This window comes from Carettochelys insculpta, chromosome 1 (genome assembly GCF_033958435.1).
Source record: "Carettochelys insculpta isolate YL-2023 chromosome 1, ASM3395843v1, whole genome shotgun sequence".
Lineage (NCBI taxonomy): Eukaryota > Metazoa > Chordata > Testudines > Carettochelyidae > Carettochelys > Carettochelys insculpta.
The window spans coordinates 314205401-314218009 of NC_134137.1; the positions used below are offsets into that span (position 1 = coordinate 314205401).

The 12609-nt window shown below is 47.8% G+C and overlaps 1 protein-coding gene across 1 annotated transcript in view; it reads right to left on the reverse strand.

Moving 5' to 3' along the window:
• HMGA2 (high mobility group AT-hook 2) overlaps positions 1–12609 on the reverse strand; it is a 90782-nt gene that overhangs the window by 12299 nt on the left and 65874 nt on the right.

The window sequence follows — 12609 nt, forward strand, 5'->3', positions numbered from 1 at the left end:
TCCTAAGATTCCCTCTCCATTTTACATCAACAAACCTATCCACTTACCTGTGTTTGGTGGGCATTGGCTTTCTACATTGACCGCATGAGGCCTTGGCGCAAGTCTCCTTGGCTGTTACTATGCTTTGTGGAGTGGTCCGAGACCTTCATTGATAGATAGAGCCAGGACACGTCACCAGGAGTTCAAAGGAGGGTTCCATGAGGCAGGTAAGTACGTGGTTAAAGTCCCAAATAGGGAGCAGGCAACGTACTGAAGGAAAAGTATTTTGCAGACTTGTCAGAAGATGTTTGGTGATGGGATGAGTGAAGAAGGAAATCCCATCTTCTGCCATCAACACCATGGCATGCACCCGGACAGTACTGAGGGTTAGGCATGATTCACGCAGGTGCAACAGGTAGTCAAGGAGAATAGGAAGGGGCATCGTATAAGGAACATAGAGTGATTAGCGCCCAACCTCTCAAAGAACCACGTCCACTTGCAGAGATAGGATTGGTGGGTGGACTCCTGTCTGCTGTTAATGAAACCCCTCTTTACCCCTTTGGAGCATGCGATTTTGGCATTCTGGAACCATGAAGGAGCCACATGTGGAAGTGCAGCTGGAATGGATTGGGGTGAAAGGGGCAGCCAAAGTCCTGAGACAGAAGTTTGGGGGAAGGAGGAAAGAAATATGGAGTTGCCACTGACAGCTGGTACAGGTAAGGATTCCAAGTTTGTCTTGAACACGCTGGGGTAGCAGGATGAGGTGACCCTGATCCAGTCTGACCTCGACCAGAAGCTTGTGAATCAAGGGAAGGGGAGGAAACATATCGAGAAGGAGCGTGTCCCATTTGATGGAGAAGGTATACCTGAGGGAGTGTCTCCCCAGACCTGCTCTGAAGCATTACTGGTGACACTTTCTGTTGAATCGAGTTGCAAACAGGTCCATTCATGGCTGCAACATGTGGTTGAGGGCCACCGTGTTGATTTCCCACTTGTGGTGATCACTGAACGAGCGATGGGAGGAATCTGCTGTCATGTTAAGTACCCTGGGGAGATATGTAGCCACCAGAGTAATGTGGTGCTGAAAGCACCAAATCCACAGTTTTATGGCCTCTGTGCATAGGGACACAGACCAAACCCTGCCTTGACAGTTGATATAATACATGCAGGTGGTGTTATCCGTGAGGATGTTGACTGACCTGTGTGGGAGATGCTGCTGGAAATGCCAGCAAGTGTAGTGGACTGCCCTTGAGTTCCAGAAGGCTTATGTGGAGCACTTGCTTGGTGGAGGACCATTTCCCCTGGACTGTATGAGAATGCAGATGGGCCCCCCTTCCCAAAAGGGAGGTATCCATAATACAGGTAATGGAAGGGGGAGGTTGGTGAAAGAGCACCCCAGTGAGAAAGTTGTCCAGACATGCCCACCACTGAAGGGAGACAAGAACGCACAGAGGTATGCCCATGGATTTGGAAAGCAGGTCCCTGGCTGGGGCACAGCACACAGCCAGCCAGGACTGGAGGCACCGCATGTGAAGTCTGGCCAGCCTGAACATGTATATGATAGTGGCCACGTGACCCGGCAACTTGAGACAAACACACAACGTGATGGTGGGAGACAGTTGCACCACCAGGATGAAATCGCACAGGGCCTGGAATCTTTTAAATGGGAAAGTGGCCCTGGCAGTGGTAGTGTTTATGTGAGCCCTGATGAACTCTAGGGATTGCATGGGCTGAAGCGTTGACTTCTTGTCATTTATGTGGAAACCCAGACTTAGCAGCAGGTCTGTGGGAACCGTCTCTGTGCAAAGGGCCTCCAGGAATGATGGCCCTTTCATGAGACAATCATCCAGACAGGGGAAAATGACCTCTTGACAATGCAGGTGGGTGGCCATGACCATCAGAATCTTGAAGAACACCCGGGGTGTGGTGGAGAGCCCAAGCAGAAGGACCTGGTACTGGTTATGGTGAGATCCCACCATAAGACAAAGGATGCGCCTATATATCGAGTGGACCATTACGTGAAAATAGGCATCTTGTAGGTTGAGAGCTCAGAGCCAGTCGCTTCTTTCCAGTGCCAGAATAATGGTCGTGAGAGTCACCACCTTGAACTGTCGATATAGAACATGTTTGTTGAGCCTCCTGAGCCTTTGCTTCTGGCTTAGGAAGTACGTGGAGTAGAACCCCCTGCTGTGAAATTCTGTGGGGATTGGCTCAAAGGCGTCCAGATGGAGGAGGTGTTGAACCTCTTGCTTAAGGAGATGCTTGTGAGAGGGGTCCCTGAGGAGGGACAGAGTAGGGGGGTTGGTGGGGGTTAGAGGTAAACAGGATAGAATACCACTGGGTCACTAGCTCCAGGAATGAGTTGTTTGAGGTAGTGGTGGCCCAATTGTGGAAAAAAGGGCAGAGGCAGTAGTGGAATGGATGGCACCCATACTGTCCAATGGATGGAGCAGAAAGATCTCTCAGGCTCCCGACCACACCCTCAAAACTGCTGTTTAGCTTGTTGAGGGTGGGACGCCATGGGCTGGTGGGGCAATTGCTGGTGGGATCTTTGCCATTGGGATTTGTGCTGTTGGCGAGATTCAAAGCATTGTGGTGCAGCAGGGACCTATCTTCACTCTCCAAAATGGAATCCTCAGCAGCCCCAGAATGCTGTGATAGTGGATACATCACCGACATGGTGGGCTGTGGCATCATGGGAGGTCCCTGGACACCGTGGATGGTGCCAGTGGAGCAAGGGAGCGGGATGACCACACCTGCCAAGGTGACCATTGAGGTGCTCGTTCTTGCGATATGGGTAGTGGCGTGCATACCACAGTGGGAGTGGCTGTAGGTAAGCCATGGTAGGTGGCACATCCTCCTAGCTGGAGTGCATAGGACTGGAGTGCTGTGATGAAAAGACACTCCTTCGGTCAGAACTGCTCCCTCCCATGGTGGGTGGTTTGGCCCGAACCATGCAAGAACCCTGAGCGCCTAGGTGAACACTGGGACATGTGCAGCATCGGGGACACAAGGTGAAGCGAGCTGGGCAGTACTGCTGCTGTGCACACCCTTGGTGGTGAATCTTTGTAGCACCTCTTAGATACGGTGCCATGCTCCAATGCTGGGGGCTCCAGCAAAGCAGTGTCTCGGAGCCACTTCAGTGCCTTCTCTGGTGCCATGTAAGAGTGGGCAGTGCCTCAACCCTGGACTTGCACAGTGCTGAGTATGGTGCCTTGTGCAAACAGCATAGAGATTTGAAGCAGTGCCACTTGTGCTCCAAATCTGGCACCAAGGGGTGCGCTCTTAGTTTTCGAGGACCTCTGATGCCTGGGGTGGAGGCAGCTGAAGTCAGCAGTGCTGATGGTGTTGGAGGTTCCAAATGTTGGTGGCTCAGCTCCAAGTGAGCCCACTTTTGTGGCACTGGCTTTGATGGTGCTGGGGACATTGTGGCAGTCTTTTCAATTGGCACGGCCTGTGAGGACAGCACCAGAAGCCAGGAATGCAGTGGGGAAGAACCCGCCTTCATGGATGGGGTGCCGACCAAGGTAGAAGGATGTGCAGAGTCCGTACCATTGGTCTCCCATGCCTATTTTTTGTCGGAAGGCTCCTCCAGGGACAGTGGTTGGAGGAACTTTTTGCATAGATAAGTCTTGAGCGTGTTGGCTCAGTCCCCCCGGCCCTCGCTGTGAGGCTGGAGCTGTGGGTACAGGATCGAGCTTGGTGGCCCTCACCCACACACTTGATGCAGTAGGCATGGCTATCGGAGGCCGGCATGGCTTCTCTGCACATTGTGCATTGCTTGAAGCCCAGGGAGCCCAGCATGGTGATCACGCAGCAACTGGTTCTAATACTAACTAAACTTGCTCTAACAAAAAATAAAAAAAGAAAGTTGAATAGGAGAAACAACTTGAATAAGGGTACAAGAAACACCATCTAACTAACTAAACTCTTCTATCTTTCAGAGATAGAGCAAAGCTCAGTCTGCAGCCAAGGATGGTAGAAAGGGAACCGAGAGGACTGCACCACGAACACACCAGACAGCATGAGGAGGCACTACTATGCATGCATGGTGCAGGAAACAACAGCTTTAGAAGAATCTCTGAGCACCAGTGCGAGGACACACCAACACCCAGAGTGGCACACCCACAGGGATACCACTCAAAGAACAACAACAATTTTATGATAGGCCTTCATGGCATCTAACCAGGAGGAAATTCTTTCACCTGCTTACACAAATATTATGTAGCTGCAAATACCATCAAGAAAGATTGATGCAGAAATCTGTGACCATCATTACAATGCCTGCCACGTAGTACCCGGGAACCGAGTCCACGTGCCTGTGGATATTGGGGTCTTGCCAAGTGTTAATGTATTTATCTTTCTCATCCTCCTCTCTAAAGGATCTGTCTCCAGCCTGCACATGAAAGCTCCTAAATTGCACTGCGTGACAAGCATGAATCAGTCTTATGTCAAGTCTGATCTTGAAGGCTCAGAGGTTATCAGTTCAGCTATCACATCAGCATTCCTGACAACCAGCTGGAGACCAGAGAGGCCTAGCCTAGCTCAGAGCTTCTCCAGCAGAGAGCAGTGATACGCTGCCAGTGAGCTCAATCCTGGAAAGCAGAGCGGCTTCCAAGCATGAGAAAAAGGCAAAGCTGAAAGCTGGCAGGCTCACCAGAGTGTTTCGAGGAATGTCAGAGGAGCTGGTCTTGGAGAAACAGATGTAATAAGTAACAAAGGTCATCTTAAAATAAAACAGTAAAAACAACTTCCAAATGTCATGCCTGATCCTGCAGCCCTTAGCACAGACATCAATGGGACCCGTTCTGTAAGGGCTGCAGCATGAGGCCTGTGACTTGTGGGGCATTATGTGTAGCAAGTGAGGAACAGGTGCTGGTGATGTGTACGTTTGCACTGTAAAAACTTAACCCCTAACACCTCTGTGGCAGGCAGTTCTGCAGAGATGCTTGCAGTGGCTCAGATGTGTGCCAAAAATATCCATCTTTAAGAGAGCAGAAGAGAGTGTGGAAGCAGGAAACAGAACTGCTGTGTTATAAACTATTCTTCTTACTGAAATAAATTTTGTGAGCAATACATACAGCTACCCGCTCACACAGGCATATGAGTACTTTCCCTTGCACTGCTGTTTTTTGGCCTATTCTACAACCCCAGGTGGTTCTCATCAGGTCTTTCTTACCTTTAATTAAGTCATAATGGAGATTGCTCCTTAACACAATATAAGAGCCTGACTCTTTCTCCCATTTACTGAGGCCTCGTGGAAGGGAAGAGATGTGATTACAGAATTGGGAAGCACAGACCCCCAAGGGCACTAGCCACTAAAATCGTGTGTTACGCCCATGGAAGAGCCCATCCTGGCCCTAACCCCCCTTCCATACTTCTCAGGCAGCAATTCTCAAACTTAAGCAACCCAAGGACACCCTCTTTGGTTTTAAAATTTTCAGGGACCTTCTGCCCCATCCCTTCTCTGAGGCCCTAAATGCACTTGCTCCATCCTGCCTCCCTCTGTTGCTTGCGCGACCCCACCCATGCTCACTTGCACTGAGCTGGGGCAGAGGGTTGAAGTGAGGGCTCCAGCTGGGGGTGCAGGTTACGGGGGGAGGCCAGGGTTGGGAGAGTTTGGGTGTAGGAGGGGCCCTGGGCTGCGGTGGGGGTGAGGGATCGGTCTGGGGGATGCAGGCTCTGGGGTGGAGCTAGAGCCATGGGGTTTGGGGTTCAAGTGGAGGTTCCAGGCTGGGGCAGAAGGCAGGGGTATGTGTCTGGCATGGTTCAGGTGCCAGAAGGGAGTTTGGTGTGGAAGAGGACTCTGGGTTGGGGCAGGGGGCTGAGGTGTGTGAGAGGGTGATGGCTCCAGTGGGTCATGCGGGCTCTGGGGCTGGGCCTAGGATGAAGGGTTTGGGGTGCAAGGTGAGGCTCAGAGTGCTGGCAGTGCTTACTACAGCTCCCAAAAAGCAGCCACCAGGCCCCTGAGGCCCCTAGGTGCGTGAGTGGCCAGTGAAGTGCCACATGCTGCCCTTGCACTTGCAGGCTCCGTCCCTGCAGCTCTTCTTGCTCCCTGGACACTGGGAGCTGCAGAGATGGCGCTCAGCAAGGAGCAGTGCACGGAGTTTCTGTGGCTAACCACGTGCCTAGGGGGTTGCAGGCAGCTGGTGGCCACTTAGAACCAGGGCAGCTAAGACTGCCTTAGCCCCAGGCTGCAAGAGCCAGGAGGCACAGGGAGGGATGAGTTGATCAGCGGGGCTCTTGGACTCCCAGCAGTCTGCGAACTCCAGTATGATAAACAGCACTGTGAGCTGCAGACACTTGCAACTGTGGCATTGGAGCCAATCAAATATGGGGAAAACTATCAAGGACAGGATTTTAGTGACAAGAATGGAAACACTGCTATTCTCGCCCTTTTCAGTCTTGGCTTTCCCTGTCAAAATTTTGTATCAGAAGCAAAATATGCTCTTCTGTTTGCAGGGTGCATTTTCAGTAATTCCCTTTTACTCTAACAATACCATAGTCTCTCTTCCTGTAGGGACCTCACCCATGGGACGTTAATCCCCTGAGACCTGGAGCACAAATAAATTCTCAGATAACTTGACAGATAGCAACTTCTGTAGCAAGGGTTCCTCCAGGTGGCCCCCTGGTGTAAAATGAAAAAAAAAACAGAAAAAACCAACCCATAAACCAAAACATGTACATTGGTCCTTTACAGTGTTATAGTATCTAATAACTCAAATAAATAATTTCCCTCAAGAACTGTTAATAGTGGGGTCACAGAGTCTATTGAAGCTGCACAGGTGGACTGCAGGGAACAAAGCTGTGGAACCAGGGGTCTACAGGAATGACCATATGTGGGAAATCCATGGCTGAGTTGTGTCATGTCCTAGCCCTGCCACTCAATTAGTTTGCAAACTTGGGGGAATCACCTAACTTGTGTTTTCGCCGTCTGTAATATAGGGATAGTCACCATTATTGTGAGATTAAAGTTTAAGTGCTGAAACCTGTTAAGTGTTACTATTATTATTACACTATCTACGTCTACACTAGCTCCAAACTTCGAAATGGCCACACAAATGACCATTTTGAAGTTTACTAATGAAGCGCTGAAATGCATATTCAGCTGATGGGAATAAGGGGACTTCAAAGTAGGCGGGGTCCTTTTGAAAAGGAGCCCCATCGGGATGAGACATGCAGTGGCGAGGCACGTCAATTTCAAAGTGCCGTGGTGCCTGCATGCTAATGACGCGCTGAATATGCATTTCAGCACTTCATTAGTAAACTTCGAAATGGCCATTTGAGTGGCCATTTTGAAGTTTGGGGCTAGTGTAGACACGGCCTATTAGTAGTAGTAGTAGTAGTAGTTTTACAGTAGTTCCTGGAAGCCCCAGCAATGGATCAGGGCCTCCCTGAGCTAGGTGATACACAAACCCAGAACAAAATCTCAAAGTAGTAAGATTAAATTTCGATTATTATATTTATTGTCTCCAGCAGGCTGAGTTCCAGGGCCAGCAGCAGCCCGCAGATTTACGCAATCTGCCGGAGTAATAGGTGACACATCCAAGGGTTACACACAATGGAGGGAAAAAGATCGGTGGGGTACATCTCCTAAAATGAACACACACACTATTCGATCAATTTCAGGGGACTGGCTCAAAGCATAAGACAATTCAAGTGTAGCATCCCTCTTTGGCGACTGCAATCTTTTTATGTGACACTAGAATTTCCTCTGAGCAATTCTATTTCGTGTACTGAAACAACCCATTTCCCATCTCCCAGTGCTCTTTTTTCCAGAAAAACAGGTTCTGGAACTCAAGTCTAATAATTCCTCATAGGGGTCAGGGTGTTCAGTTTTAATGCCCTGGTGCCTGTGCTGCTGCAGGGCAATGGGGGCTCCTGCCCTGGCCCTCCATGCTGCTGCGGACCAGTGGCAGCTCCTGCCTGGGGTAGTGGAGGGCCCTGCCCCACTCCCCGCACTGCTGCAGGACTGGCAGGGGCTCTGGCCGGGGCTGGCAGGGACTCCTGCCCTGGTCCCTGCACTGTTGCAAGACCAGTGGGGGCTCCTGCCCTGGTCCCCACACTCCTGCCGGACTGGTGGGGGCTACTGCCCCACTCTCAACATTGCTGTGGGACCAGTGAGGGCTCCTGCCCCTGTCCCAACACTCCTGCACAGGTCCCTGTTGTGGGACCAATAGTGAAAATTTTTCTGGTGCTCTAACAGAAAAAAGGCACTAGAACTCTGTTCCGGTATGTTCCGCCAGAATAAAAGCCCTGCCCACCCCCACAGGCCATGCTTCTGGAAGACAGAAAAAAGCTGCAACTGGCACACCTAAAGTCGGTGCTTCCTTGCTACTGAAGAATGCAGGCTGGTGAAGGCTGAAAACCTTGGGAAAGTGCAGCTCAGCTGTGCCATCAACATTCCAACCCTCTGCCTTTCCCAAGGTCTCAGGCAGAAAATCCTTTTTTGTTCTTATCAGTTCAAACAAGAACAATGAATTCCACAAGCCCACAAGAATGTGATAAGGTGCCAACAAAGCCAGCCAGGAAGGTGATGTATGGTCTATAGGCTGGAGCTCAAATAAATCACTTCACAAACCAGGGATTTAAGATGTGAATTCAAGCAGCTTAGAGCCTGTATTTTAAGTTTCCTGCTACTGATTTTCACCTGCAAACCATCCCAAACAGCATGTGAGTTTCTAGAAGGCTGCGTGCCCTTTGCTTTTGTTACAAGTAATAGTTAGACAGTTTGTAATTAAATCTATATTACAGTAGTGTGTCTGCACAGTTTCAGGGCAGACTGAGTTGCAGTTTCCATTAAAACCCTAGATTCAAGGCAAAAAGCAGTCAAGTAGCACTTTAAAGACTAGCAAAATGGTTTATTAGGTGAGCTTTCGTGGGACAGACCCACTTCTTCAGACCAGTGGGTCTGTCCCACGAAAGCTCACCTAATAAACCATTTTGCTGGTCTTTAAAGTGCTACTTGACTGCTTTGTGTTTTGATAGTGTATAGACTAGCACAGCTTCCCCTAGATTCAAGTGTTTACGACAGTCAGTAAAAACTGGTTTGCACCGCAAAAATTGGAACATACAGCTGTCAGCCTGGGAGTAAATTATTTTTACCATATTTCAAAAATAATTGGTTTGGCTCTTTTCAAATCATGTGAATGATTAAACAAATGAGAAATTTACAAGGCCTGGATGCTACTTTCTACGTATCTTCCATTTCTACAAAGAACACAGGCAGTCTGTTTGTCTCATAGCCAGGTAGTTTGAACAGGAAAAAGAAAAGAATAACGATCAAGGTAATCAGCTCAGAAAAGGTGACTCAACAGGCAAATACTGTAGATTAGATCAGAATATCCCTCTTCTTTTACTTAGCTAGGACAAATTTTAGAAGACATTGCATCTGAAGAAGCAGGTCTTTGCCCATTTAGAAAGAGACTTTCTGGGCTAGTCTGGATGGGACTCTACAGATAAATTAGAAAATACATAGCTCCTCACTAAATCACACTCCTGTAGAGAAATACTGGTGCAGCTCCATAGGATGGTAGCTGGGCTAAGCGCTCAGTAGACCTGTATTCCCCTGACAAGCGCATGGGGCAGTGAGACAGGTCTATGCTGCCTGAGGGTGAAATCCACTCTACACACATAATACTCAATTAGTCAAGGTTTACGTGAATGGCTGGGGATGCAAATTCCATCTCCTGAAGCCAGGCTCAGCATGTGAGTGGCTGCACAACTTCCTCAGGCTCATGCTATGCCAGCTCCTCAGCTGGAGTAGTGGCTACAACCTTTCTGTTGCACAAAGCACTGTGATTACAGGATCATTGCAAATGTGGCTCTCCAGCTCCTCCCCCTGCCCATTTCTAGCATGGCCTTCCACTCTGGACTACAGGGTGGTGGTGTTGAGATCCTTTCTTTGGTGCTTAGGGGATATATAGCTGCAATCAACACCAGCCTCTCAAACCTCCCCTACACAGAGCTTAACTGGTGCCAGAGGACCTTCACCTCGTAAGTGAATTTTGTCCCTTATGTTCCCTCTCAACTCCACCTGGGGAGGCTACAGACAGAAATAAATTCTCAAGCATTGCTCCTGCTCCTTTCTCTGGCCCACCTAAATCCCACCCCCATAGGGTGTCTACAGAGACCTTTGAAACTCAGTGGATGCAGACAACACCCCCTGCCACAGGATTGTCCATGACTGTAGGGTGGGACTGGATTTGTTCTGTTGCAAATTTTTCCAAGATGCAAGCTAGCAGGTAAGTACAAAAGCACAATAAACAAGCAAGGCAAATACCCTCCCCCTCCATGGCACATCTCCCTTTGTTTTCACAATTGCAGCTCAATTCTAACTGCTTGTGTTAATCATTGGTAACATACCAGTAAATGCTCTGCAGAATAATTTGTAAAAATACCGATGTCTCAGTAACATAAGACCTTACTACATCTCTAAGCTATTAAATCATTTCTGTACAGTGGAGAGATGGACATTTTTTTAACTGAGAATTATAAGAGTGTGGATTAGTGAGGTTCTACTTAGTGGGTCATTTCTTAAATTACTTGAATGGGAAATTTGCCTGAGTGAAGAATGCAAAAATTGGCTCGCTGGATTTAACCAACAGACTTGAATAGAAAAAGCTGTTATGTTTCACTGGGTCCAGGATACAACTGCGAAAAAGCCCTGAATATATATTTTACCCAACCAACCAGAACAGAGGAGTAAATAATTCATAAACATATATAAATATATGGCATATATATGGTAGATCAGAAGGGCTGCTTTGGAATTGCTGCACCTGACAGCACCTAAAACAGGCTTTTTAAAAATCTTCCTGAAAGACTCCTGTATAAAGGTTATTCTGGTACAATCTGAAAGATGCTCTTCTGATAGGCACTTTACCCACTACATTCATTGACAGATTATCTATGGGTGTGAACCGGGATAGGTAGGGTTGCCAAATTTGGTTAGATGCATTCCTGGAGGTTTCATCACATGACATATATTTAATTAAAGATTAATATATAATTCCTTCACACACCAGGACAATCCTGGAGGGCTGGCAATCCTATGGATAGGTCTAGGTAGTCCTGACACTTACCATCCCTCATGATGACATCAATTAGATTACTCATGTCTTGAAGGCTTATAACACAGATGCACCCTCAAAACTCAATCAGAATCAGGGTTTCACTGAGCTAGGGGCTGTATAAATATTTACGAAGACTCATAGTATAATTTTAGAAGCACACGTCTCAGGTAGCGTTATGCAGTATTTCATGTATTTCTTGAAGCTCCAGTTCCTGGAGCCATGTGACCGTGTGAGATTCAGGTTTGTTTTAGCTTCTTTAGAAGTAAGTTTCCAGCCCTTGTGATTGCTGCAAAAAGCTTGAGAATCTGACCAGAATGCATTCTAAGGGTGCAAAAACCACAAGGTAAACATAAAAATATGTTTAACCCACTCCCATGATTTTAAGCAAATCACATGCTTTTAGGGGCCTGATTCTGAGTCCTTATGTTGGCAATCCTCGGACACCCACGTGATTTGCGCTCCTGTAACTTAGATGTTTTTGACAATGCAAACCACAGTCCCCACACTAAATCAGAAGAGGATGGGAATGCATGAAGGCAAGGGGGAGAGGAATATAATTGAACAGAAACCATCTGTGCATAACTAGATACATTAGAATTTAATGTTAGTTATAAACACAAAGTAAAATTATCCCGCCTGTGCTCCACAGCCTGCCAACCAGCTAAATACTTATCAAAGAAATTCAAAGAGCTTTCAGGTCAATAATATACATATTATGTTGTACCTTTAATTCACTTTAGGTTTCTTATTTTAATTAAGGTAAGAACCTATGAAAATGTATATATAATATAAAGGTTACTGCAAATTCTACATTATCTCATTCTATTCTGTATTTGCTGTCTCTGCCACCATGCTTTCAATACAGTAAAAGAGTGTGATAAGGCTACTGGTGGAATGAGTTGATGCATTGGCAGAAGGCATGAGCAGAAATAATTTTTATCATCCCAGGCCCTTTGTACAGAACAAGCAAGGACACATGCAGTTTGGTACAACCCTCTCTGCTCAGGGAAGGCCTAGTCCAAACACAAACGTGGAGGTAACAGGACAGGGCTGAGATATATTCACCAACCTGCCAGTATGTGCATATGCACTTAGCAGACACAGGCCTTATGCTCATGGGTATCAAATTAATACATATTTTAGCACCAAAGAATAATATAACTGTCTTAATTACCAGTTTCCTAACCTGCATGTCAGTTTAATTTATAAATTGGGCTGAAGAAAGACAATTATCTGATTGACTAAATTATAACTTGAGCTACTGTCAAGTCAAATCCCCCATGGGCAAGGTCTAACACAGGGGTGGGGAACCTTTTTCGGGTCAGGGGCCACACAAGCGAGAAGCAAAAAATAAAAAACCTCACTGCTGTAGTCCCCAGCTGTAGGAGGGCCAGGACTAGGGGGTCTGGATGGGAGGTGAGGGTGCAGGAGGGGGTGATCTGGGCACGAGTGGGTGCAAGAGTGGGCTGAGGGTGGCGTAGAAGAGGAGTGGGGTCTGGGCAGGTGGGGGGTGCAAGAGCAAGCTGGGGGTGTGGGTATAGGTGGGAGGAAGGGT